This window comes from Falco peregrinus, chromosome 1 (assembly GCF_023634155.1).
Source record: "Falco peregrinus isolate bFalPer1 chromosome 1, bFalPer1.pri, whole genome shotgun sequence".
NCBI lineage: Eukaryota > Metazoa > Chordata > Aves > Falconiformes > Falconidae > Falco > Falco peregrinus.
The window spans coordinates 9,952,522-9,979,801 of record NC_073721.1 but is presented as its reverse complement, the minus strand read 5'-3'; the positions used below and the strand labels follow the sequence as shown (position 1 = coordinate 9,979,801).

Below are 27,280 nucleotides of genomic sequence, written 5' to 3'. Positions count from 1 at the left end.
TATCATGCAGAATGTGCCTAGCTTTGGCCTCAGTTTTTATGAACCATCCTGCGGACTAAATTATAAAGGGAAAATAATGGGAAAAAGGGTGTGTTTTGTATCATATTGCCATGTCCCTACCTGCAAGAAACTGAATTTTTAAATGAATCTTTTAAGCTGATTTAGCAAAGCATATTCAAGAATTGAACAAGCAATTTAACAGCCGAGAGAGTAAAGCAGCAGTTAATGGCGACGATGACCCAGCGGGCCTGCTCGCAGGTTCAGCAAACCATGGGCTGCCTTGTCAGTCTCTAAGAACGAAGTGGGGCTGGTATGAGGAGGGAACCATTTAGGGCACACACTGGCAAGGAAAATATCAGAGTTGGAAGGTCATATAAATTGCTAGACATGGAGACAAGATCTGTCAAAAAGACAAACTACCTAACAATTTTAACCTATTGGCTAGAGCTGTCCATGTCAGCATAATGTTAACATACATTATAACCTCGGCACAAAAAAATCCATGTAGATGGAAGAAAACTGCAGCAAAACTCCCTTCCTTATCTTCTCTTTAGACAGGAACTCATTCTAACAGAGGCTTAAAGAAATATTTTCTCTGATTTTTTTCATCTGACCCCAACATATTATATATACACATTACAAGTGAAAAAAAAATGGTATATTAAAAACATAGCTGTCAATTCCTCTACAGTTACACAGTTTATCACAGCATCCATCACAAGCACCTCTACGTTTGGACAACAATGATTTTTTTAATTATTACTATTTTTATTTGGTTTTGATTAAAAGCTTTTCTGAATAACCACTGAAATATTTAAAATAGAAAGGAGGGCATTTGCTAGACGAGAAATTAACGTTTTCCTATTTTAAATCATCTGCATTTTCCCCAGCTATTACAACCCAATTGTAATTATGGAGCTGTGATTGTTCCTCTACCACATGTTGATGACTCTCCATTTTTAATGTAAAATCATCTCATGGTTTCTCTTCTGTTGAGACCACTGCAACTTTTTGAGGCCGTATGATTTTTACTTGCCATCTCAAAGCTCTGCTGCTTTGCAATATATTGCTTTTGTCATCTCTCTCCTGGCCTTATTTGGCTCAGCATTAGAGAGAGGGCCTTCGGGAAGGCCTGGAAGTATGTGTCAAGTTAGTAGGTGGGATGCTTCCCTGGGAGAGAGTATTAAGCTAAACCTTCAGAAATACTTTCAGGGACTCCTGATATTGTTAATCCCCCAGGGTTTATGCATGCAATGTGACATTTAAGATTAGTTCAGAAGCATCTGTTCATAATGCCTAGAACTGAACCTCCAAGAACGTACCACACATCGTTTTCAGAAAAAGACACACCCCCAAAGCTTCATTTCCCTATTGAGCCACTAAACTGAAAACCCAATGTTATAAAAGCTAACCTGTTTCTCATATTATGACCCACTAAGTGACATATGAAACTCAAATGACAGAACTCCCTGCAAGTTCCATTAGGTTAGACTCCACTCACGGTGCATACCCCAATTACAATATTTTTTTTTATTCTTGGAGAGTAACTCAGGATACTTATCCTTACATGTCAATTTTCATAGTAATTAGCCTGTCGAGCAGCTGACCAATGAAGAAAAATAAAGTCAGCAAACAGAAAACAAAAATTTCTGGATGTCTGATCTTTTGTTTGGGTGTTTTTCTGTTCATTTTTGTTGTTTTGTTTCATTTACATTTTTTCTACAACACAATACAAGCAAAAGCCAATTCTGAAGGATTTGTAAGGGCAGCATATATTCCCTCCCAGCTATTCAAGCAGGCAGGTATTCATGAGTACCAAAAGATGCACATAATTATGCCTGAATGATTATTTATCCAGAAGGAAGAGCAACTGTGAAGCATCTATCACTCTTTGTTCCAGGTCAGAAGTTTCAGCCAGCCATTTAAAAAGAAAAAAATAGCATAATGTGGATGAAGCGACCAACAATATACTGAGCACCATGAATACTGAATACACAAATCAAAGTGTTTCAGAAACACAGAGGCTCTAAAGTTAGAACTGCTTGTCATGTACTGCTGAACACAAAAAATTAGTTTGCTTTGCAAAAGAGACATTAACAAAACATATTAATTCCTTTAAAAGATGCATTATATGCTTAGCGTAGCCATTTCCTACGGATTGTGATATATATCCCGTTTAATTTCTTTTAAGCAGACACTAAGCAGGATATGCCCAGCAGTAGATCAAGCCAACCAAGGAGACTATGGTGAAGTATTGAATAGCATGCCAACAGCATCCGATACACTTGCAGGACCTAGTTCCTGTATTCCATCACCTTCAGATGGTCAGAGAGGTGTTGAAGAGCTGTAACACATAATTCTCCATGGTCTCTGGGTACAGAGCTCTCCAGTGTGTGTCCATTTCTACTTCTAGGCTGGCACAGTGCAGGAAAGAGTGACCTTGAGGTCAGTTGGTATCTAAAACCGCTCCTGTGAATGCCACCTGGAAAAGACAGGGAGCTAATGTTCCTTACAATACACAGTTACCTGCACTGTTAAAGAAGGAATAATGTATTAATGCTGTATGATATTTCATGATAGCAAATCATGAAGATGCTTTAAAATTCCCATCTCTTGAATGAAACCAACCTTTGACACCCTGCATTTGGTACTGTATCAAATGGTGCTTTCCATCGATCGAGCATAGTCTGAACCAAGAGAGCATGGCCACGCCTACACTGTGGATTTCTATTCCTTGCCATGGTCAACGGCATTTCACACAGAGACAGATGGAAGGAAAAGGGTGTGGGAAAGGACAGGACTCCAGCTAATACTCTGTAAACCTGCAGGAAGACATGCAATTTAACCAACGCGTTGCTCTAGATGCCTGTGGAAAGTGTGTCACCTGTTTGCACAAGGGCCTCCAGCATCAGCACCACTGTGGAAATACCAGCAATTGCAGACAGCTGCTGTAAAAAATAGTTTGTCTGAAGTCACCGAACTTACACCTCATTCTTCACTGGTTACGGTTACGGCAGCACAGCTCAAATCCTCATCTTCTTTAAAAACAAAGCAGCAGGACAAAGGACGGACGTGGTTTGGCTAACTGTTTCATGGACTTGATGTGAAAAAGAGACCATGGCAGAAAGCTGGAGTTAATTCAAAGTAAAAAGCAGTTGGTTTTATCCTACCCTTCTACACAGCAAGACAAGAAAGGAATACTAACCGACTCCTAATCACAACCAGGACAGTTTAAAGCTAAACAACTGCTCATTTTTAAATATGTCATCTAAGAAAACAATGAATGACTTAAGCTTTAAACTTTTTCTTTCTTCTGGGAAAAGAAATAGCAAAGGTATTTAAAATTAAACAGGACATTCACAATTAATCTGCTTTTTAATTAACTTACTCTGCTGCTGTAAGTGATTCTGCATTTAGTCTCATTCTTTTGAAAATTCCAAAGTGCTACTTCTGACCTGTGATTTACTGTTGCCGTACATCTTTATAAGCAGTACTTTAGTTTAAGTGGCAGTTGCATATTAATTACAAAGTTAATTATGTGCTATGTAATCATGCTGTAATTCATTAGTTTACTCCACAGTGTGAAAGGATAATGCTAAATGGAAGACCTGATGCAGAGTATTTTAGTAATTTGCATTTTTGCATCAAATATTCAAAATATTAACCAGAATACATTGTCTGCACTTAAGGGAGCCTACAAAAATGCTCATCATGATTCTGCTAACAGCTATGCTTAAACTTTTCCTCCTTAAAAAAAGTTGCTGCAATTTTAGCAGGGCAAATACAGTATTTTCTCCAAAACCGAGGACAAAGCTAACTACTGCTCAGAGCAGGGCAAGCTATCAGAAAAATGGAATGAGTTCAAGTATCCAGATTTGGTGGTACTTGACGTGACACATCCTCAAAAGACTGGTGCTCTCTGCTTTCTGAAATTAGGTTTCTTTAAGATGTTTTGGCTTGAAAACCTAAACACCAAGGCATCCACCGGCTTTTGTGACTCTTAATTACTGACACTTTGCATGAAGTACCTATGGCCAGATAATTTACTACCGGTTTCTGTCCAAAATCTGCTGGGAAATGCAATTCCTGTTTGCGCAGGTCTCAAAACAAGTCTGTTACTACAGATCTATGTTTCCCAACAGAAGTATTGAACACAAATGTAAATATTTATTTTTAAGATAATGATTTTTGGTGAAAAATGAACTAGGCACAATACCATAAAGCTGTCTCTCTGTCCCAGGTTTAATTACCCCTAGAACTATCCAGCTTACTCTGATCAATAGAAATACAAAACCTAATTTTTACGAAGATGCTCTTAGTCATGAAGAATTCCTTTTCAGCTTTCAAGGCTGCTCCCCGCCCCCTCCACCACCCTCGGAAGTATTCCGACATTTACTGTTCTTCACCAAGAAATGCTGTTTTTCAACACCAATTCCTCACAAGTTGTAATATTATTTCCTTCCACTAGCTATCACTGTGATGCAAAATGATGCTCTTTGTGTGATATTTAAAAGTCAATAGAGGTAGGAGTATCGCCTCCTAAAACTAACACCATAAAACCCACGATAAAGAGCCCTTTAAAACCCACGATAAAAAGCAGCTCTATCACTTAGAATTACAGATAGAAAAATTACTATGCAAAGCGTCTATGTTTTTTCAGCACATACTTCATTTCTGTACTTTGGAGCTATTTTCACCTACAAAACAAAAGCAAGGCCACTTTAACTATTGATAACTCTGCAAAAAAATCGAGACGTATATCATGAACAGAGCTGTCCACTGTTGTGCAGTGTTTTGACTGCATAATCTTTATTATCAGGCAGACTGCATCAACAAAAAGAAGCCCTAACTCTCCAAACAAACATAAATAGATTACCAAACCCATGACTGAGTTTGCAGCACCCCCGGAATTCTGTCTCATGGGCTGAAGCAAGTTTCCATTTGAAGCCATTTTTGAAAAATAAAGAATCCGTATTTTTACAGGCAAATTATGACAGTCATACTACTAAGAGCTTTTCACTCCTTAAAATTCTTAGAGCTTTGTTGAGAAAACAGCATAGAGACCTTAAAATATAAATAAAATGCACACAGAGTAATTAAAGTTCCCGTGAAAAAAAATGGAATTAATGATATGGTACTGCTGAAAATTTAAATATAACAAAATAGCATGCTGTTTCACGCTACTGCAATTTGAGTACTATGTATATAATTATGTCAGGTTTGAGCTGGTTACTTAAACTTTTTAAAACAGCAATTAAAGAAAATGCACATGCACCAGTGGCTTTGTAGAAAACAAACCTGAAATCTATGTAAAAACCTTCATGCACTCTGTAGAGCCTCAGCTAAAAAAGAAAATAGTTCTCTTTGAGCACTGTGGTCATGGATTTTGCACTAAGAAATGTAGTTAAAAAATTAATTTCAAGCTCTACTAGAAAAAGGAAACAATAAATATTTTGTCCAATATAAAAGAAAAAAAGACAAATCAGTAGAAAAAGTAATTTTACTTTCAAACTTACACACAAGCGCCACAACAGCTAAGAAAAATGAAAGCATTTGCTCCCCCTTCAGAAACGAGACATTCAACTTTGTATGTACAGGTAGTACCTGCTGGGCTGTGTAATTAATTTAGGTCTGTAGGCACTGGGTTAACAGATCGTGCAGCTCTGCTGTCATCTTTGGCTTCTATTTTGGAACAGGTATCCTAACATAGGTATTAGAAAGTGTATGGCATGGAATAGCCCCCTAAATTTGTGTTTTATAGAATCAAAAAAGCTTTTTTTTTCCTGATATATGACGATGCATCCAAAATCCAACAATTATAAACCAAAACACACAGCTCAAATTCCCCTCCACATTTTAGCCCATAGTAGAAAGTACCAGTCTTCCATTTCTATATGGTGGTGTAAAAAATATTTTAAGGGCAAGTAAAGCTTTCAAAACCCCCAAACAGTAAGAGAATTCATTTAATTTACTATCAGTAGAATAAGGTAATATGGTGATATGGTTAACTCACCCTTTTAGGTTCTTTAGAGATTTCTGCACAGAAAAAAAAAAAAAGAAAAAAAGAAAAAAGAGAGAAAAGAAACTTTTGGTTTGGTTAGTGACTTTTCTCCTACCTTAGCAAAAGGGCCAACAATTCTACTTTCACGTTTTCAGAAATTACTTTGGTATGGATTCTTAATGTTAGCCATCTCATAGGGAGGCTTTAGCCTAAGCTAATCATCTGGGTTCCATCAATAGTCAATGGAGAGTGGTACTTTCAGAGGGCAATTTGTCCCTTGCTAAGACAGATGTCAAAAACTGGTGGCACAAATTGCTCTCTGGAGATACCTGTTTCTGTCCATTGATTACAGAGCAAGTCTAGATAATTTCTTCAGAAACCAGAGCCCTTGCTGACTTTGAGGATGATGCAGACTCTTTAGTCCCTGCCTCATTTCTGAAAACAAAACTTGTATCCTCGACACTTCTGAAATTGTGTGCTAATGTTACGAAGCACATTAATTTTAACTAGGGTAGAATTAAAAGTATGTGATAACAGAGTCCTTAGTTATTACATGATCTTTGGTTTCTCACTACAAAAATATTGGAAGGGTTTCTTACATAATAAGACCTGTACATTATAATTTATTGTAAAGTGTATGTAAATAAGTCACATTTCACTTGCCCATTAGTAAAATGTAAGTGTACTCACTTCCAAAAATTGATAAAAATAAATATGGTAGAGAGACCTTTCCGAGGGACTGAGTTTTGTAGGACATGGGTATTTTATGTAATACGTTCAGTAATTTACGTAAGCCTCATTCTCTACACTAACATGTGCAAATGAACAATTTTTTCCAGAAGAAATAAAACAGGAGGAATTTATCCATTACTTAGACTCTAGTCAAGGGGTCTGGGAAGCTGCATTCAACTCCTCTGTCGTTCCTCCCATGGAAGCCTGGGCAACTCATAGGGTCTTCCTATATACTTGTTTAACAGTAGTGGAATAGCAATAATACACTTTCCTAGGGTGTTATGGGAACAGATACATAAAAATTATGAACTACTCTATTAGCCCAATCACACAGGTAACATAAAAGTATCTAGATGAAGTATATTGCAATACAAGCGTTCTTCTTAAATACACCTCTCAGCTATGCATAAAGACAAATTACCAAAGCTCACGTAGATGAGCATCCTGAAACAAAACAAGCCTAGAGTCCAGTATGAAGTATTACCCCCTTTAATTATTTTAAAAAATTACAAGACTGAGATTACTTAGGTTTTTTGTCCTTATCAGAGAGCTTATTCTAGTGCAAATTTTTAAAGAGAGCATGAAGAACATGACACTTTGGGCAAGACCATTAGCACATTCTTGTTTGCCCTGGCCTAGCCTTAATAGAGGAGAGTTCTACTGATTTACAGCTTTGACAGTAAACAGAATTGCAAATCTTGGGCACATATCTTCCTTATCACCCTTCTTGGGACATGCAGGCATGTAATGAATTCCCAGGAACAGACAGGCCACCACCTCATCTCACCTTTGCTAACATAACCCCTGCACTTCTCATTTGCTGGTGGCTGGCTGCTTTGCTGTCCTTGTGCATCTTTTCCCTTCAAATGGCTCACAGCTCCTGCAAAGGCAGCCTGCAATACACCAACCGCTGTTTACAGAGCTGTCCTTAGCTCTACACTGATTACCAACCACTGGGCAATCAAGATGATACACTATTTTACCTAATTATTGACATCTGGATGAGCTGTGTTATTAAACAAAAAAAGCAGCTCCTAATGAGTTTGAAAGCTCAAAATTTGTTTCCAAAAAAGTCATATATCCACTAATGGCAGCCTAAACCCCCTGTTTTCCCTTAGTCACAATTTAAGACAAACTGCAAATCTGGGTCTGCTCCCTTCAGAATTTAGCAGCTTGGTCTCATTCTTACATTAGATTCCTCATTGAACATCATTTCTGCCCACTAAGACCAATTTTCAGTTACTCTTGTTAACATTCAACTGTGTGTTAATAATTAAGGAAGCAGGAAGGCCGAGTCCTTGCTTGGTGCAAACATAACGGTTGAGACAGCATGATCGGTGTGAAAAGCCAGCAAAAATTACCATTTCCTTACAGGCATCTACATCACAAATACAGTTAGTTATGCCAGATCCCAATATTTTTTTTTGCAAAAACTGAATCACAAAAACCCATATCCAAATCCTCCAGCTCTGGATGTCTCCATACACTTAGAATCTTTTAAGGTTCAATTCTCTTCTTCCTGCGAAAGCGTCTCCCAAGACTTTCTTGTTTGTGAGGCGATTTGCTTTCCAAGGTTTATCAGTCTCCGCAGTCATGGTGGAGTCTCCAAAGCCACTCAGGTGGCTTGCTCCAGTACCAGCAAAGAAAATAAAGCTGGCTGGAGGATCTTTTTAATGCTAAAACCAGGAGTGCCCTCTAGTGAGATTCCACAAGGGAGCATGCGTAACTAACATTTGTCAGCTAGCGCTTCTTTATCTTCATAGGTGGTCTGATCTGCTGGGAGTACAATTACTGTACCGTGCTCCTCATAATGCAGCACCAGGTAGTGCGAAGCAAGAGCAGACTGCGTGGGTCTGCGCGACAGCGATGGGCCAGAGAACTGGCACTGACTGGCTGCTTCGGGAAGCCCCAGCACTACCGTGCAGTCACAGAAGGTCCCTGCATCACGTACGCACTGAAGCCGTACAGAAGGGCTATTTTGCTCGGTAACGGAGAATGCCTAGGCTCAGACACAGGGGTAGTTAACACGAGTAAGAGTTTAATAAACAGACATCAAATACAAACTCATCTAACAATGTTTGCCCTCTTATTACATGCTTTGAAATGCTCGCCTCTAATCTTTAAACCTGCTTTATTCTGTTGTCCATATTTATAAGACTAAAACTACTAAAACTGGAAATGATATCTAAATGAAGAGATCCAGACACCACCTAAGCAGATAAAATGCTGTGCACATGATCAAACAGGCAGATAGAGCAATTCTGTATCCTGTTGTTTCATACTATAAACCTGCTGATCCATCAGCAACTTAAAGCAACTGTGACTTTTGTAGCATGCCTGGTAGCAGTACTTGTAGCGTAAGCCTCAAGGTATTTTCTAACTTCTTAAGAGACCACATTTTGTCACCTCCTGATGGCAGTTCTTTGCAGGGCTAAATAATTTGCGTATCTTTCTTACATCTAGATAGAAACACATTCATACTTTAGAAGCCGTGGATTAGTAATGCTTCCCCTGCCACCCCCAACCTGTTTGACTGAGGTTTTCAAGAAAGAAAAAATCACAGTCTTTTAATCTTTTGCCCTTCAAAAAACATACGGAGTTCTACAAGCAAAGAGGAAAGGGACAGAGCAAATTATGTAATTAGAAGCCACAGAATGAAAGTAGTGGCACAGTACTGGATATTGATAGTTAATCTCACATTAAATTTAAAGATACCAACAGGTACAACGACACTGAAGAAAAAGTGGTGTGCTGTAGGTGGGCCAGTCAGAGCCTGCATAGCAAGAGAATTGCAGAGGTCACTGTTTAATAGGAAAAAACATCCCTCAGGAAAACTATTTACTAATCATGTAAGCAAAAATGACCGCAACAGTATGAGGGGGGGCAGGGGGGGGAAGATTGTGTTTTACAATGGGGAACTGTTCCCGAGATAGGATCTTGGAGTGTGACTTGGTTGATACTTACTTTTCAGTAACACGAGACATACTAAGCAAGAGACTGCTAACATGAAGAGCTGACAGAGTTAACTACAACATGTAACAACAAAAGACAGAACAGATGGAAGAAAAATGTCCTCCTCTCCTTCACGTATCTGTGAAGTGTTTGACTTCACACACATCCCAGGCTAGGTATCACAACTAAAACTAAATGTGATGGCTCATATTCCTAATAGGATACAGTGGCCTTCACCTTTAGGTCAAGGGTTCAAATGCAAGCCCAATCAGTGGTGACCAAATGTTGTCACCATCTGCCTGTTTAGTGGCCTAAATGAGAAGAGAAAGGTTGTTCAGCTCAGTCCCATTGTTAATGGGCAGGTGTCTCCATCACAGAAACAACCATCACGACTGTCACTAACTGGAAGTTGAGTCAAAGAGGTCAAGAACTGAATGGGCATAAAAACTGAATTAACAGATTAAAGAGTCCCTCTAGATAAGGGTCAAGGCAGTTGTGTGCTTGCTGTGCAGATAAAGAACATTTCAGTCTTCAGGGCTTGCAGTCACATGCCTATCGCTAAACCAAATTAATTTTTAAATGGAAACAGAATTGAATAAAACGATTTATAATTTGATTTAGCTTTAGCTATTAGGCTCGTTCCTATTTTCTTTAGCATCAGCTGGGGGTATAAAGAAGTATATGCACATCTAGGGCTTCTACAACTGCACTGCTAAATACCGGTAGCCTTCTGAATGTTCAGAGGTGTTCGGGTCCTCCAGCTTAACAGGTAGTAGACATGGCCACTGCCACATGGCTACTGCACACAGCGCTCGTGTGCTTCATCCAGTAGCCTTGAAAAGCCACCCGGGCTTTTGAGTCTTGAGACTGGTAGTGACAGCACTGGAAAGGTGCTCTGGTTTTTACCAATATTATCATAAACATATGGGAATCCACATTTTTTTCTTTTCTTGCAGAATTTGATACTTGTAAATAAAGAGCGTTAGTTGAGTGATCTTAACTAAACTCTTCTAGTCATGTCAATAAGAAACTCTTCTTAGCTTTTATTCTGCTGCCTATTTTTAATTCATTTACGTACACTTGTATATCTAACAGCATCTTAAAATGCTAAGACTTCATAGACTTAGTCAAAAACATTTTTCTTTACACTACACATACACATATTTTTTACTTCTACTTAGATCCACTGAAATCAGATGATAATTACCTTGTTTTGATTCTCACAGTAAGTGGTGTGCTGGAGTCAGCAATGAAGCAGGAAGATGTCAGATACCCAGAGAAGATAGCTTGAAGCACAAGCTTTGAAAAATTCTGGACAGATAGTAACTTGGCTCTTCTCCCTGCCAGGAGAGATAATCGGAGCTCTATGCAATGGGGAGCATGTACGTGCATACGGATCTTTGGGAACATTAACGTGAGCACGAGGTTCATCCAAAGAGGAGGAGCTTATTCAGGCTTGCCCAACCTTCCCATATTACAACTGCCGTGAAGCTGTGCTTTTCGCAAATCAGATCTTTCTTCTTGTCATAGTATATAACAGCAGCTTTCAGCACCACTTTGGGAACACGAGAGCTCTTTCCTCTACCCTGAAACTCCCACTGTTTCTCACTGCTATCTTATTTGGAGCATGTTTCTGGATGCTTTCCATAATTCATAAATATGAATATTATTTAATGTGAATATTTAAAACAAACACCAAGGCAAAAGTTTGTATTCACAAAGTTGTTTAAAAAAAGCCAAGCCAAACCAAAAACAAGAGAAGGACATAGTAACTTGTTGTTAGTCTCTTTACAAAGTCACAATAAATTGCAGCTTCTGTAGTTCTCACCCAACACTGACACACACCCAAGTAAACTATATTTTCTTAATAGAAAGAAAACAAATTCTACTCCAATTATTTTCTTTCATCACACTTGAAGGCAGCAATGTAATTCCTGGGAAATAACTGTTCTTCATAGATTAAATCTGTGTTTGATAAGGTACACACATGCATAAGCATGTCGGGGGTGATGGTACGAGTCAGTAAGTTAGAAGAGGTCTCGGTAAATAAGAAAATACTTTGGACAAGTATTTATCTCCAGTTCCTATCCACATTCCAAAGAAGAATGAGAAGCAGCAGCAACGGGCAATGTCTTCATTCTGATAGTGTCAAACAGCCTCCCGGATGAGAGGGGTCACTTCAAGAAAACAGACAACTCCTCTATTCATTGCTTGCCCAGAAAACCACCAGTAGGTCAACCACGGAATAACAGTGCGCTATCATTTATGCTCAGGCCATGCCTACCACTTGGCTGCCACGTAATTTTGTATTCCCTTACTGAAAACGCGTCCTTTCCATTAGCAAGGAATTCTCATCCCTTTACCCTTCATCTTCTGTGATAGAATCCACCTCAAGTAGCTTCCTAATGAGTTCAGGCCTCCAAGTTATTCACATTCGTTACAGCTGGATAAATACACTACCTTTCCAGTTTCATCTCCAGGCTACAATATAATCCTGGAGAAACACTTTCCCTTTACCCCCATACCTTGTTTATTCAGACCGTCCCTTTGGGAACAGGAACAACGCAGTATTTCAAGACTGTCAGAGAGAGCCTGGCCACAAACTTTTGTAAAGTCTCCTATGTTCTACACATAAAACACATCCTAAGGTTCTCTACAAGTTATTATATTAGAAAATAAACTCAGAAGTTACTGGGATACTATGCAAAGAGAATTTAAAAGTTCCCACAGGTTGACATCTTCAGTGTCACCTCGTAGAACCTAAGCAGTGAAACCATGAGCGCTTTCACCCTACAGAGATATCAACAGTTTGCTGGCTCCCATTTTATTCCGCGATGGATCAGACACAAGCACAATACATGAAGTAAAACCTCCAATGTCTGTGAGTCACGAATCATGATATGGCTGCCTGTTTCTGCAGAGGGCTAGCTTCAATGATCCAGATGATCCCTTCCTATTACAGGTTCCTGGGGACTGGACACAGCAGCCTGTTTAGAGGAGTTAGGAGCGACTTTCTTCTATTTCAATCAAAGAAGTTTGGTGATCATGCCTTTAGCAGGGCTCCCCTTCTTCAGAAAGGGCTTCTCTCTGGACACTCCTCCCCAGTGTCTCTGGGATTGAGAGCACTGGAACGTAACATGGAAACTACTGAACCCTGCTGAAGCAGTAAGGCAACCAAATGAGGCAGGACATCACTGCAATAAGGAAATAAAAGTGATCTTACTGCTACGTTTTGGATTGTTTCACTTGCTGTGCCTCTTAGAACGCTCTCAGCATGCTTTGCTAAAAAGAACCACTGATTTCATTCTCCAGGTCATATTTAGCAACAGGAGAAATGTCTAACATTTAGAACTGCTCCAAGTTAACTATTCTTTTTACTATTCCTGCTGCTCATTACCCAAAGCATTAAAACATTCTACAATCTGGTAACTAATTCCCTGCTAAAACATGAAAAAAGAAGAGCACTCAAAAGCTGTCCATAACTATTTTACCTAGTCAAGTAATTTTTCAGTGAAGCTCCACATCTAACCAAGATCCCACACAGGAAAATGAAACATCTGCCTAATGACTGCTTCCAAGGCACACGTCCATCATCTTACCCAGCTACTCAACCTGTAACGCTATCTCTTAGTAACTCTGCCTTTGTAGTAGATGAGGCTTAAGCGCGCTAACACCAGAGCACACAAGTAGAAAGCACAAACTGCTGAAGACACAGGAACCACGTCCTGAGCTCCGTTAATCATTTGTACGGAAAGGTGAGGAAAGCTTTGGAAAAGGCAGGCCCTAACTGCTGTATAAGCACCGCTGTTGAGGAAGCTTAAATGCTTCCAGCATCCAAGCTCACATCACGAGCAACGGTAGGGTCTAGAACACAGGCCAGCTCTTCCACGCATTTCACCTACCTTCCATGGACTAAATGTGTAACTTCCCCCAGGATATGCAAATGATGACCCAAGGGATTAGGTGTGCTGGTCCTCAGTACAGCTTTGTGCAAGAGGCGTCGGTAGAGGCCCAAAACAAACTCCACAGCTATGCCTGGAAATATCTGAAAGTTGTAAACCTCATCCAGTTATCACAACAGACTGAGCCACAACCCTGCATGCACCAGCTTACATACTTTGCCTCTAGAACCTGTTAGTAACACAGCTTTTTCAGAGTAATTGTTAATTCCTTGGAAGTAGAGGAAAAACACACCATTCATCACAATCTAAGTAATACAAACGTATGAAGTTCTGCTTTACATATATGTTTTTTAAGAAACACATCAAATCCATTCGAATTTCTCAGAAAATATAGTTAGGAGTACACATTCAAACTGTCCACGGTCAGTCCACAAAAATTCTCACGAGGCACAATGCTCATCAGGCTGCTAATTGGTAATATGGTAAATACAGAGCAAATCTGGGTCTGCTTACAACGCTGCACACAGCACTGTGCATTGCTCTCTGATAAAGCTAGAAGGGATCCAAAGCCTCAGAGAGCACTGTGATTTCACAGTATAATAATAGTATCACCAACAAGAAAATAAAATCCTTTGTTTGTGTGCGCCTCTTGGCAACTTTCATAAACAAAAGCAGCAAGGAAGGTATTGCAGGATTGTATCTTCAGAGCAATCAGCGCCACACCTATTGAAGGCTACAGCCCACAATCCGGCAATACCCTTGCATTATAAAAGTGAGAAGACTTTGTTATCTACAATTTAGACCCAACTTCATTAATTTAGGTTTTACTAATAAGACAACAAATCTAATTAACGGAACTGATGTGGAAGCTTAAATTGGTGCGTGTATATAAAATACACACATATATATATTATACACACACAAATAAAATGAACTGCCTACCATCTCAGCCTTGCAACGATGGCATTCTCTGTGTTACTCATCACTTGTATTAGATGTATTTACCTTTTGCTTTTCAGTTTCAGCAAATCCATCTTTGTCCTTATACTATGAAGAAAGACTAAAAGATGTTTGATTCACCTCCGTACTATTCCTTACTTCATATTATGCACCACATTCCCATTTAGTTGTCTTCTAGACTCAACATATCGGTCTTTAATTTCTCTTCATCCTCCTGACTAATAATTTTGTCGCCAGGATTTAAGTCTTGCCTATCCTCTCTATTCATAACCAACCAGCAAACAAGGTTTTATTCAAGGTGAGGTGATTTGTATTTCAGCATTATCGTTGAAATATTTCCTCAGTCCAAATTCATGTAAGTTCTAGGGGAAACATTGCCTTGTACTTCAAGTATTTCCCCTCATTCTGACAAACAAATAAAATACCCATTACGCTAACAGAAACTTAACTAGTGAAAAATTTACCACGTTTCACCATTCCCATTTTGTAAGAATGATTAACGCAGGAATAGGCTTTGGTGAACAGCCTGAAAATATGCTGTATGGTGATAGGTATTGCCAGTATCATGTCACTGTTAAAAGAGTTTCCTTGACATTCACAGCTGACCACTAATTATTATAGTCCTTCCTTCACATACACAGGCTACATAAAATGTAATAGTGAAAACAGGTGAAATTTGACAGACTCCACCTTCAAGACCAGCTTCCCAAGATAACAATTTTCCTATTATTAGCAAGGGGTTTGATCTCTCTCACAAGGGCACCTTGGCTCCAACGTCCCAGCTGGTACAGCACACAGTTTATATTATCACGCTGACTAATGTGCCTAGACAGTAGCAAGTTGTGTGTCTTATGTATTGTTGCAACTTCCCCTTTCTTAAGCTACCTAACAGAAAAATAAATACACAGATGAATTTCTCCAGGACCTCCTAGAAAGGGATTCAGTGATCCAGCAGATCGCCTGAGGTAGCCTCCAACCCAGAGTGCTCACTTAGGTAAAAGATGGCACAGCCTCCCATAAGCAATCCCACTCCTGAACCTGCTCCTGCCCTTTTCCTCCCGTTGCTGCACCAGCTGTTTGCAATGCAGCCTCTGCACGTGACGGCTATTGTCAAACCCAACACAGGGGCCAGGAGAGAGCCTTTCATCGGCCCACCGCTCTCAAAAGAAACCTTATAAGCACACTGCCAACACAATACGCGACCTGCGTATGCTCATTTTCTTGCCCCTGCCTCTTTGTGTCTCTACACGTTAGACAACACTGAGATCAGCAATGGTACTTTAGTCATAAAATCATTATTAAATTTTTGTGCAGGACTAAGGAGAAAGAAAACACAGTTACACATACCAGACAAACAGACATACATGCACCTCATCTCTAATTCAAGGCAAACATTTCACAGTCGGTTTCTTGGCACTTTATGTGAATATATATTAAGCCTAACTGCGTTTTATGTTGAATATGTCAACCATGTCATACATAAAGCTGCATATCACAGTCTTTCAGGAGCAACAAAATGGTGAAACAAACATATCGGGGCTCCGACTACCTTCAAGCGCTGTTGACTAATCTGTAGGGGCTCATGACTGAAGTCATGTCATGTAGCTCTTCGGTAATAACCTTGGACATGCAAGATGCTCCTTCTCCCCTCAGCGTGAGCCGCTGCAGCAGAGCCTGCCCCTGGCACCCATGGGCACTGCTGCCACCCCTGCCCTGCCCCAGCCGGGCTGTCCTTCGGCGCCCACCGGCATGACTGCCAGCACTGGGAGCTCTGCACACCAGCTCCCGACACTTACACCGCTGCATCAGGTTGGGGGCAAATCCTGGGTTGTCTCTTCAGCCCTCCCTGAATTTTTTTACCTTAAGAATCATCTTTCATGCTACACCACCAGGCAGGAAAGTTTAAGATTATGATAATTTTCTGTTATTCTTCTCTGGCCATGTCTGATACTTTCTTATCTGCATTTCTTTTGCTAAAGACATTTGCTGATCTTAAACCTGGCTTGAATGAATAGCAATTGTTCCCTTCTGGTTTTGAAGGTACTTTGTTTGTCTACCCCATTCACTGGCCTGAAATCAGCAAGGCCTCAGATGGCTGTTGCTATGGCAACTCTGTTCATTCAACACTGGCATATAATGAAGACAATGTGTTTTCCATTTAGATGAGTTTTAGAGCAAAAGAGAGAAAACTCCTGCTTAACAGTCCCCGAGAATGCCAGGGTAATATAATCAGGGTTTCTGTAGTACCAGTAAAACCACAATGTGCAACTAAGAGAGGGAAAGAAAGAAAGTTACGTTGATATTTCACAATAATTACAGCACTGGGCAAATTAATCAACAGTGTGACTGCATTTCTTTACTCTTTAAGACCTTCTCCACAGAGAATAATTCAGAAATAAATGTTTTGCTCGCACTTTTTCCTAGTGAAGTGGCAATTTGGACACTACTGACCTGCTAATAAGACACCTAAGAGCTTCCCTCTCCCCCTGCTTCCTTAAGTAAATGGGCACTTTGAAAGCACAATTAAGATGTGTGGGTATGTGCTTGTTTTTAAAATAAGTTTTCATGAACACTGACAGGCAGAATTACCAGTGCAACAACTTTCTCTGCCTCCTCTCATCTGCTGGGTGCTGGCCACTCACCTCCATCTGCCAGGCCGAGTACATCCCCGCTACTCACAGAAACAAGGAGCAGAGTTATTAAAGGGTTCTTTGCATACAGATATGATTCGCTTTGTACATCTACACCCCAAGTTTTTCTACTTATCTCAGTCATGTTAAAAATAAGTGTAACTAAACGTGTGTCAGGAGAGAGGAAGCAGAAAGGGCTCAGCTTGCCAGGAAGGTGGCACACGGGGAACGGCTGCTCCTCTTGCCCACTGCAGCTTGCCATGCAATTATTGCTGTGTATCGTTACCAAAGGCGACTGAACAGGGTACTTGAAACAGATTCTTACAAACATTTCCAAAAAAACATATACCACAGAAACTTGTTTACTCCTTTGATCCATGAAGTCCAGATGTTTTCTCTCTCTCCCTCTTCTCCTTCCTTCTCTCTTGCTCTCCCACATGTCGTCTCCTAAGTTCTTATCTGGTTACCTTATGGGCTTCACTCAGGAAAAGAAATCAGGAATTTTGAGATCCCCAGCAATAACAACAACAACAAAGAGGAAAATGGAAACTAGGCATCATAAGTTTTTCTATTTTCAGTGGAAATAGTGACTTGAAAAGATTTCTCTTTTCCACTGTTTTTGCAGAGCAGCAGGGAGCAAACCCTTCCTGAAGGGAAAGCCAGTTTTCCAAACTCAAATGTACTACAATGTTTTAAAATTCTTCAAGCAGGAAATAATCATGTTTTCAGTTGCCATGTCCCTCATTTAATCAGGTTACCTCCTCCTTATTTCACTCCAAGGAGGTGAGTGGTTTTAGAACCATGTTTGTGTTTTATTTTCTTTTAGTTGTCACATTTATGTCATTTTTTTTAAAAGGCAAAGTAAAAAAAGACTATCATTAAGCTGGAGTAAAGATACAGGACCTATGTTTATCTACCTTCAAGGTTTTTAAGATTCTCAGGACTATGGAAATGGCCTGTTTTAATACACAGGACTCTGTCTGCACATGGAAGGGTTGTGGAATCAAAGCCGAGAAATCCTGGGTGTTCTCAGTGATTTCAGCCTTTGCCTAACAGCAATTTGTGCAATCGTGCACATTCACTGTGACATGCAAACCATCCCAGGATTTCGAAGAGCAGTGCCACCAGCATGATGCCTGATATTTCTAATTATCTCCCAAATAAAAGGTTTAAACGGGTGGAGCCAATTGATACTCCTCTTTATCCAGGTGACTGGGCTTTGATGGGTTATAAAACTTGGTGACTACCCATGTATTTTGTAACACTATCTAAGGAGAAGGAAGATGTACGTCAAGATCTGTGTTTGTTCCTTTGCACTTCTACAGCTGAAGAAAGCAGTCATGTTTATGTCTGTCAGATCTTTTCTGGCTCTTCACTTGTGCTGACAGCCTACAGCCTTGCTTCAGTTCCTACAAAGCTCAAAACCTGCAGCTGCACTAGCTGGCATGCCTTTTCTCGTTCCTCCCCTCCACCCCTTATCTCCCCCGCTCCACCCCCCGTCTTTATTTCTAACTTTTTTTTTTTTTCCTTTCTCGTCTAGATCAAACCTGACTGGCCTCCAAGAAGAGACAGAGACTGAATTTTAAGGCACGACTACAAATATGGTGCACATGCACTCACACACACATGCTTTCCTCTTCTAATTTCAAACAACTGACCCCTATTCTGAAGACTGGCTATTGCACTGAACTCACTTATTGTCAGAATACTACAAAACCAGCCATCATTTATGCAAGGAAGACAGCAATATAAATCATGACAAGCCCAGAGTACTTGAATGTAGATTCATTGTCAGTTCAGACCTTGAGATGTAGCTCTTTGGCTCCTGCCAGTTAAGTCAAGATTCAAGGCTACGATTCCCCAGATAAAAAGACAGACAAACCCATTTTGTAGTGTCAGCCCAACTGAAGGGTAGTTTTGTTTAAATCTATTAACGCAAGTTTCTTTAAAATAATTCAAGTAGCAACACTGGTTCTACAGAAATCTCTGTATTCCCTACAAGTTACAAACCGACAATCAGCTATTTAATTTCAAGGTCCACACGAAGAACCATATGGCAGAGTAACTGTAGTGGCAAATGAAGTTAGGTTGAAGCTTTTGAAGTGTTAGAGGTAAACTTAACACTCAGGTCAAACTATTCACTAAAGGATTAATTTGTTTTCTTTCCTCCTCTCTTCTCTGGAGACAGAACGACTGTAGAAACAGTGGTGAGTGGGGCAGAGCTGTAAAAGAGCAGGACACAAACCAAAAGAGCAGAGCGTGCAACAGGAGAGGGTTCAGAAGGGAAAAATTGCTGCATTTCCTAAATCCACAATATCCCAGTTAATCCACACAGACAAAACAGCAGCAGTAAGCACTACTCCCTCAGAAACAAAGGTGATTTCAACAAGATTCAGCAACGAATTTGTGGCGTACTTCAGTATCACTTGTCAGTGTTCGTACCACGCTGGCGTCTCAAGGCTCTCGGCACAGACCAGCGCACCCACACAGGAGGTGCTGCAGGGGCCTGACTGTAAATGCGAATAATCCCATGAACACCAAGGGATTATTCTCCATGCTTCAGCCATCTCAGTCTTTGCACGCAAGGTGGAGGAGAGGATAATGTGGCTCTGCAGCCTGTAACGCAACGTGTGCAGATCCAGCCGTGTGACACAGGGATGGCACCAGCCTTCAGCTAGGACCGTGTCCCCCTATGGGGTTAAGTTGTGGTGCATGCAAGCCTGAATTAATTCATACATCACTGTGTGCAGAGCACCCCTCCCTCTGGCAGCCAAGGACCCTGTGGCGTGCGGCATAGCTGCTGAGCCAAAGTTAGCAGGTCGGGCTTCTGCGCCAGCGAGAGCTCCCTGTGCCATGCTGTCAGCAGGTGCGGGAAAGGGAAACCAACGCCAGTAAGATCTTCTGGATTTATTAGCTTATGCCCTGCACAGGGAGGGAAGCTGCTGGAAGACGGGGCGCAGCAGGGTCACTGCTCTTTGAGAGATTTCAGATTCTTAACTCTTTCGACCCTTCTCAAATTTGTAAGCCTGTGCCTTCCCTGTAAAAAGCCCAGCGCGGGTGCAACCCCTGTGCTGGGGGAGTGGGGACGAGAAGCCCCCGGGGTCCCAGGCTGGCAGCAGAAGACAAGAGACAGAAACACTGCATCTGAATAAGCAGAAGGCGAAGCCCCCTGCAGCAGGGGCAGGCACGAAGCAAAACATGGAAAGATGGAGAGCTGCTTAGAAAGAAAAGTTGCAGTGAACCCCTCAAAGATAGGCTGGGAATTCCTTGTGTGGACAATACTAAAATGGAAAAATTCTTATTTATACAAACCAAAGGAAGTAATCTATGAGTTAAAGTTTATTGCCCTCATTCCATCTATTTCTATGACACTGTGATAATGTCTATCAGCTTACGATCTGTCCCAAAGTAGCAGTAGTAGCTTTTTAATCTGCGCTGAAACTGCAGGTTCTTGAAAAAGAAAATATTTTCTTTGTATTTTTAAAATTATTTTTCCTTTTATCATCTATGCACGTATAGTGCCTAGCAAACTGCAGCCAGGTCGTAGGTGGGGTGCCTCCTAGTAACATCATAAATAACTGAAAGAATTGTTTCAGTACAAGCAGTTTAAACAGCAAAAAAAATTTGTTCTTTTCACTGATGTGTTAATAAATAGCAACAGCAACAACAGAACCAGCATACATTTGATGATTCAGTGTCTAAAAATTACAATATTTGCAAAAATTACCAGGGAACATTCACATTCAGACAAAAAAAAAGATCTAATATAAGAAGTTTCAATTGTCTCTGAGTGAGCCGATGAGCCCCTGAACAACTGGACTCATCCTGTGCTGGTTCTGTTAGAATGAAGCTGCTTAATACAAACCAGTGTCCTACTGAACATCCACATGATGTGTTCAAGTAAAATTATTTAGAAGTACTGATTCTCCATCATATTCACAAACGTAGATGTCATTTTCACATCATAAATTCTTCTTCATCTCAGGAACAATTACTGAGCGAACTGGAAGCTGAGATTTTCAATCAAACAACAAGATTTTTCATTAAAATTATAGGGATACATAAAGAAGTCAAGATGATCTAAGTCTTCTTTAGGTAATTAAGTAATATAAAGATTAAGCACAAAGTTCTTCATATACTACACTCTTGCTAAGCACAACATGAGAGTCACCATGTGATGAGATTTTTGAGCAACAGGTAATTTTTGTGTAGGGAACGGGTACTCAGGTAGATGTTCAGTAGCTCTGTGTTATTGCTTCTGTATTACAACACACTGCACCAGATCACGCATGCTGTCTAATAAAGATATTACAACACTAGCAAACATCATGGCTAAACTAAATCCTAATGTAAACTACTGTTAGAGGGGTATTACATTGTTTTCATTTGCTCTGTGAGTTGCAGACTTTAGGATAATAATATTGCTTGGTAACAGCAATAGCTTAATTTCATGTTGTAACACCCTAACGACTTTATTGTTTCACTCCCATTCCAATTCCAATAGCTATTACCATTTAAACACCTGTATTATCAAAGTGTTGTGGTTGAGTACCTACTGGATAATTTACTTACGTTACAAAAGACTAATTCAAAGGAAAGCTATATGTTTCTCTAGCTGTTGCACTATTTATCTTTTTAGCATAAGCAGAATCCATCAGAAAAGCATGCGTTGATTAAAACAACCAGCCTACAGTCCTACTTCAGTTGATGTGCAGGATATATTTCCTTCAACATAATGGGAGGGGGGATACATTTTTAGTTTTTGAAACAGTACTAAAAAAATTTCCAGAGCAGCAAGTTTTACACACAACTAAGAAATTAAAGCTTCTCAGGCACTGATGTCCACGTGCTACATCTAGGTAAATGGTTTACCAATGGAAGAATTAACTGCTTCCTCTATAGAGGCAGGCAACAGTATACTGATCTTAATTTCATGAGTGACAATTAAAAGTCAAATTCTTATACACCCAGTGATTTGGACACCAAAAGAATAGGATAAGCTCTAAGAGTAATATACAACTTATCAGATAAAACATACTCTTTTCAGTCTTCAATGACATGAGATGACCAGACCTGCTAAAAAAATTCTACTCTACTTGCCATTAATAAATACATTTAAGACTGAGTTAAAATACCTTGTCTTCAACCTTTTCTTTTTCCAAAAAGAGGTTCAACAACTGATTAATTTATTTATTTTTACTTCATCTTAATGTACAGATAAAGTACCTCAACGAAACGGTAAATCACTACTAGAAAAACCCACCAATGCTTAAAAAGCATTTTCAAGGTCAACTATTTTCCAAACAAATAATTCACTCAAATTTCTTTCACCACATTCTATTTAATATGGAACCTCTCACGTGAGCGATGTGAAAGTTTGAAATACTCGCAAATCAGTGCTTCTAAAAACCAGCTCATCTGAACTGAGAACTCTTAGGGCTGGTGACCCCAATACAGACAGAAATCCCCTATACAGCAATACATTCTGTTTAACCCTATTATGAGACAGCATGAAAGTTCTGTTGTACAAAACACATTATCCTCTCTCTTTCTAAAAGTTTTGGGTTTAAGATTTTAATGGGCATAATAAAGCTATGATAGGCAAGTTCCCTGTAGTGGTTATGTCTGGGAAAAAAGCTTACCTTAACCCTTTCTACTCCGTTTTGTTCTCTTTGGTCTTGCTTCAGGACTCAATGAATCTCATTGTTACAGATTGTTATCCATAGAAGTGAACAATCTGCAATTGCTTCAATTGCCCATGTTACATAAAACTACTACTCAAGATCTACAAGGTACGACAAGAAAGCTCTACTCTGAGATCTAACAGTAAAGGAAAAAATAGTTTAAAAAATATCTTTTCTGATCCAAAATGTTTCAGGCAAATCTGACAAAATACGGCGCTCTCTGCTACTTTTCTGAAAAAATTTGCGTGCTGGTATTTACCAACAAATACACACTGAGGCTCTATGAACTTTTGCAGTTCGTATGGAATGCAGAGAAACATTTTTAAATTAGAAGTCCTCTCTGTTGAATTTTCCATTAAGGGTATTTACACACCTTCTATGTAACATTTTTTACCCCAGGTATGTAACTAAATGCGGGTTTTTTAATATAAACAGAAAATACATTTGTGCTTCACCATGATGCAATGTAAAGGCTAACTCTTTCTGGCTAAGAGATGTCTGAACTATGTCTATGTGTCTCCAAATTTTTGGATAAGCACGTAAATAAAGACTTCAACTGTTAACATTCAACTTCATGTTCTCTTTTGGCCAATTCCAGCATGATCCAGCAGGCCTTTGCCAACCCACTCAGCTAAAATTGGTTCTGAATACATTCAGCAAGCCACCTCCAACTGAAAGACCAAGGTCAGCATTTCTAAAGTGTACATATTACTGACATACCCATGCACTACGAGGGTGCTTATCCTCATTCAACCAATATGGCAAGATTTTAAAAGTTCATGCATTTTTTATTTAATATTTTTCATGTATTTACCGAAAACACAGCTTTGAAAGCCAAAGTATATTTTCAGGTCTATCAGAAAAAGCTCATCCCACTGACAGCTTTGTTGTTGAAGACAGAATGACTCAGAGCATTTATTATTTATTATCATTACATATTGTTATTTATTAACTCAAGAGACTCTTGAGTTCAATACCTGTTTGCGGTACTGACTTACAACATGCCCTTAGGTAAGTGGCTTAGTTATTCTCTGCTTTATTTTGTTGCAGGTGAAATCTTTTCTCTTAGAAATGTTGGAAAGAATTTTTTGAGACCCTTGGACCAAAATCCCTTCTGAAAGCATCGAACAATAGACTTGCTGTATCTGAATATGGAAACGGAAAACAACTTATCAATTAGCTATAATTAACTTCTTCCTGACACAAAAGGGACGAAATTTATAATTTACTCAACTATGTGTTCACGAGTTTCACTTTTGTTTTTAATCTCTTTCACATGTGCTTTCATTCAAGAAATTTTCTTAGCTATCATCCACAAAATATTTTGAGAAAGGACATAAAGAAGTTAGAAAGATGGAGAGGGAAAAGAAAAACCCCATAACCCCCCTGTTATTTCTACACAATACTCAAACCTTGAGATTGATTAGTAAATCAGAATCAATAGTAATTTCTCCTATGTATATTATTATTGCCATAGTATAAAGTATAGTCATTATTTCCATAGTCCAATAGCCAGGCGTATTCTCAAAACAGAAAGATATTTACGTAACATTTCTGAAGGGGAAGAAAAGATTATTTCAGGCTCTTCTAATTAATAGTATTGACCAAATTATGGTGGCTCATTTGTTCTCCTCTCCAGAAAACAACTGCCCTCTGGTTAAAAAAAATAAAGTTATATTAGCTTTTAATTTCCATTTTCAAAGGTATGTTTATGGAATATTCAAATTTGTAATAATTTCTCCTAGCACACATAATGACAAGTGTGTGTTCTCTCTTGTGCTCCCCATTTGCCCACTCCATCCACCCTCCACCCTGAGCCTACATTATAATTACAAATATAATTATAAATTTACATTATAATTTAGGTATCTGTGTGAATGCCCATGTATAATAAACGGAATCACTAAGTTAACACAGAGTTAAAAAAACTAACACTGAATTTCTTTGCTTGTCCTAAGAAATGGTTTGGACCACGTGAAAGGACCAGGATGTAGAACGAAGCCCAAAGCTCTAATTGGATAAATGACTTCTTAAAATACTACTTAAAATACTTGGATTTTGCATTTCATTGGAACATTACAAAGGTCCTTGAAGAAATTCATATGCACTGAACTAATTATTAAAGTGACCAGCACTTAAGCAGGACACTTCCTAAGGATGCAACAGCAAGGCATGCTACTGTGTTCAGTGTGACATGGAGTCAGGCACAAGCTCAGGCTCGAGGACTGTACTGGAGCCTCCACATGCTGGAATCATTCACATCTCGACGGTAAATTTGCAAAGGGAGAGAGAGGGAAGAGGGAGGGGTGAGAAGAGAGCTTTGCTTAGGCTAAAAAGCACTTACTTCTAAAGGCAAAACATATGGATATCAGCAAACAGCCTCAACACGAAATTCAGAATGTTTCTGTTGAAAATCCCATTTTGGTGCAGAGGAAATCTACAAAACTCTGCATCAGCTGACTCTGGGCTTGTACTTTCTCTGCCTCACATTCTTAACTTGTATTCCACAGCAAAACCCCTCCATCTCAGCATCCAGAGACTCCCACTGGTTGTGACTCCCAACCCAGAAGTAATCTGCTTAACATTCAGCTTTGCCAACAACTGCATGAGACAGCTGCCTTAAGGGGGCGGGGAGAAAAATCACTAATTTAGTTCACTATTGTTTTCCTGAGGTCAGGTCTAATTAGTTTCCAGCATGGTAACTTTAGGAAAACTAACACATATGGAGCAGCCTCCCTACAAAGGAAAAACAGAATCAAATTTCAAGGAAAGCATCGCTTCCAATTTTGCAGCTTTCCGGTTCTCTCCGAGCCAACCCAAACTCCTGATACCAAAGCGCATTTGGTAGTTGGTTGGCACCGTGGCCACCAGGGACAACCTAGGGCTCAGCAGGCTTCCCCGGGGCAGGACGGTGGAGCGGAACGATACACGCCAGTACAGTCGTCTCGCCCACCTAAGAGGAAGCCCTCGGACACACCGCCTAAGCGCAGGCAGGCTTTTTTTGACATCTAGAACACAGCTGTGATTCAAAAGTTGCGAGTGCATACAAACATCTTTGCTCTGCTATAAATCTAATTGTGAGGCTAAAACACAAGGTAAAAAACTAACCCCGATTGATAAAAATACTTGAAGAAAGCACACAATATTTCCCATTTTTTACAATATTTTCCATTTCTTACTCTTTGGAATAAACAGCACACACCTCTAGAGAATAAAATGAGACAAAAATTTTGATCTTTGTCACTCTCACAAACACCGTTACAGCACTTCAGCTCTCGCAAGGCTTTCTTTCCAGCTGGAGTCAGTTATGGCTAGAAGGGAGCTGGTAACTTCTCGTGCTTCTCAAAGCAAACTCTCAATAGTTGCTAGCCTGTGATAAATGCAGTACTGAGGAAAATGATGTTCCTATTTAAAGCAACAAGGTAGAAAACTTCCCACGTGTGTACCGGCCAGAGAATGAGGGGTGTATGTGTATATGTATACATATATACAAAAAATATACATACACATTAGCAACACCCAAAGAACAGTTTAGTTTAAGATTCTGTGAAGTCTGGCCAGAGGTGACAGACACAATGCAACAGATGAGTACTACATTAATTAATATGCATGAATTAATAAAGTTCAGCATAACCTCTGCAAATGGTTAAGTTATTAACCACATGGCAGCTTACCACAACGCAACCACCACTGCCTGTTAGCTCAGCACCCTCTCATGCCACCCACGTGGCTGTGCCCCACGGCGAGGGAGCACCCGCGATGCCCAGCGTGGCACGGGCCGGGTGGCCAGGCCCCCCCAGCATCTCACAAAGCAGCCTGCACGCAGGAGCCTTAACGAGGCCATGCAGCCTTATCTCCTGCTAACAGACACCTTGTTTGGGGGCCACCAGGCATAACAGAGCTCAGATTCGTGAAGTATTCCGTGGTTTCTCACAGAAAAAAAAAAAAACCACACCAGTATTTAGGGAGATTCATTTCCCCCTTGGTGTGCCCAGACTGTCACACAGATCAGTACCTTCAATGAAATGCTGCAGTTAAGCACTTTCCAGTCCAGCTCAGTTTGTTCCAACCTGATTCTCTGAAAATCACATGGAGAGTTTTCAGCTGTAAGCACCATTTCTTGCACTGTATTATTTAATTACTGTAAAGGAGCTGGTCATGGACCTGATAAAGCTCTGCAGTCCCCAATTCTCTTGACTCGTATCTGACCTTCCAAGTGAAAAGATAAATAAAGGAATCATTCCCGGTGGTAATTTCCATGATGTTAACAGTTTTCCACAGCTTGAGGAAGAAAAACACGGTTTTTGGATAAGTGCACAACAATATGCAGCCAGCAACAGCATTCAGTTATTACTGATTTATCCTCAGACCGATTTTACCAAGTGAAACATGCAATGATGATAAAGTCTCTATTTGGCT

General features: G+C 39.9%; 1 protein-coding gene across 7 annotated transcripts in view; it reads right to left on the bottom strand.

The window, feature by feature from the left end:
• The window catches only part of ZMIZ1 (zinc finger MIZ-type containing 1), a 307,342-nt gene that overhangs the window by 175,635 nt on the left and 104,427 nt on the right, over positions 1-27,280 (bottom strand). The window contains exon 3 of one of the 7 annotated variants that reach the window (XM_055798732.1): positions 10,893-11,025. The exons of the other annotated variants lie outside the window; for them this stretch is intronic. The gene's annotated coding sequence lies outside the window, so the exon portion shown is untranslated. The remainder of the gene's footprint in view (positions 1-10,892; positions 11,026-27,280) is intronic. 7 annotated transcript variants of the gene reach the window in all.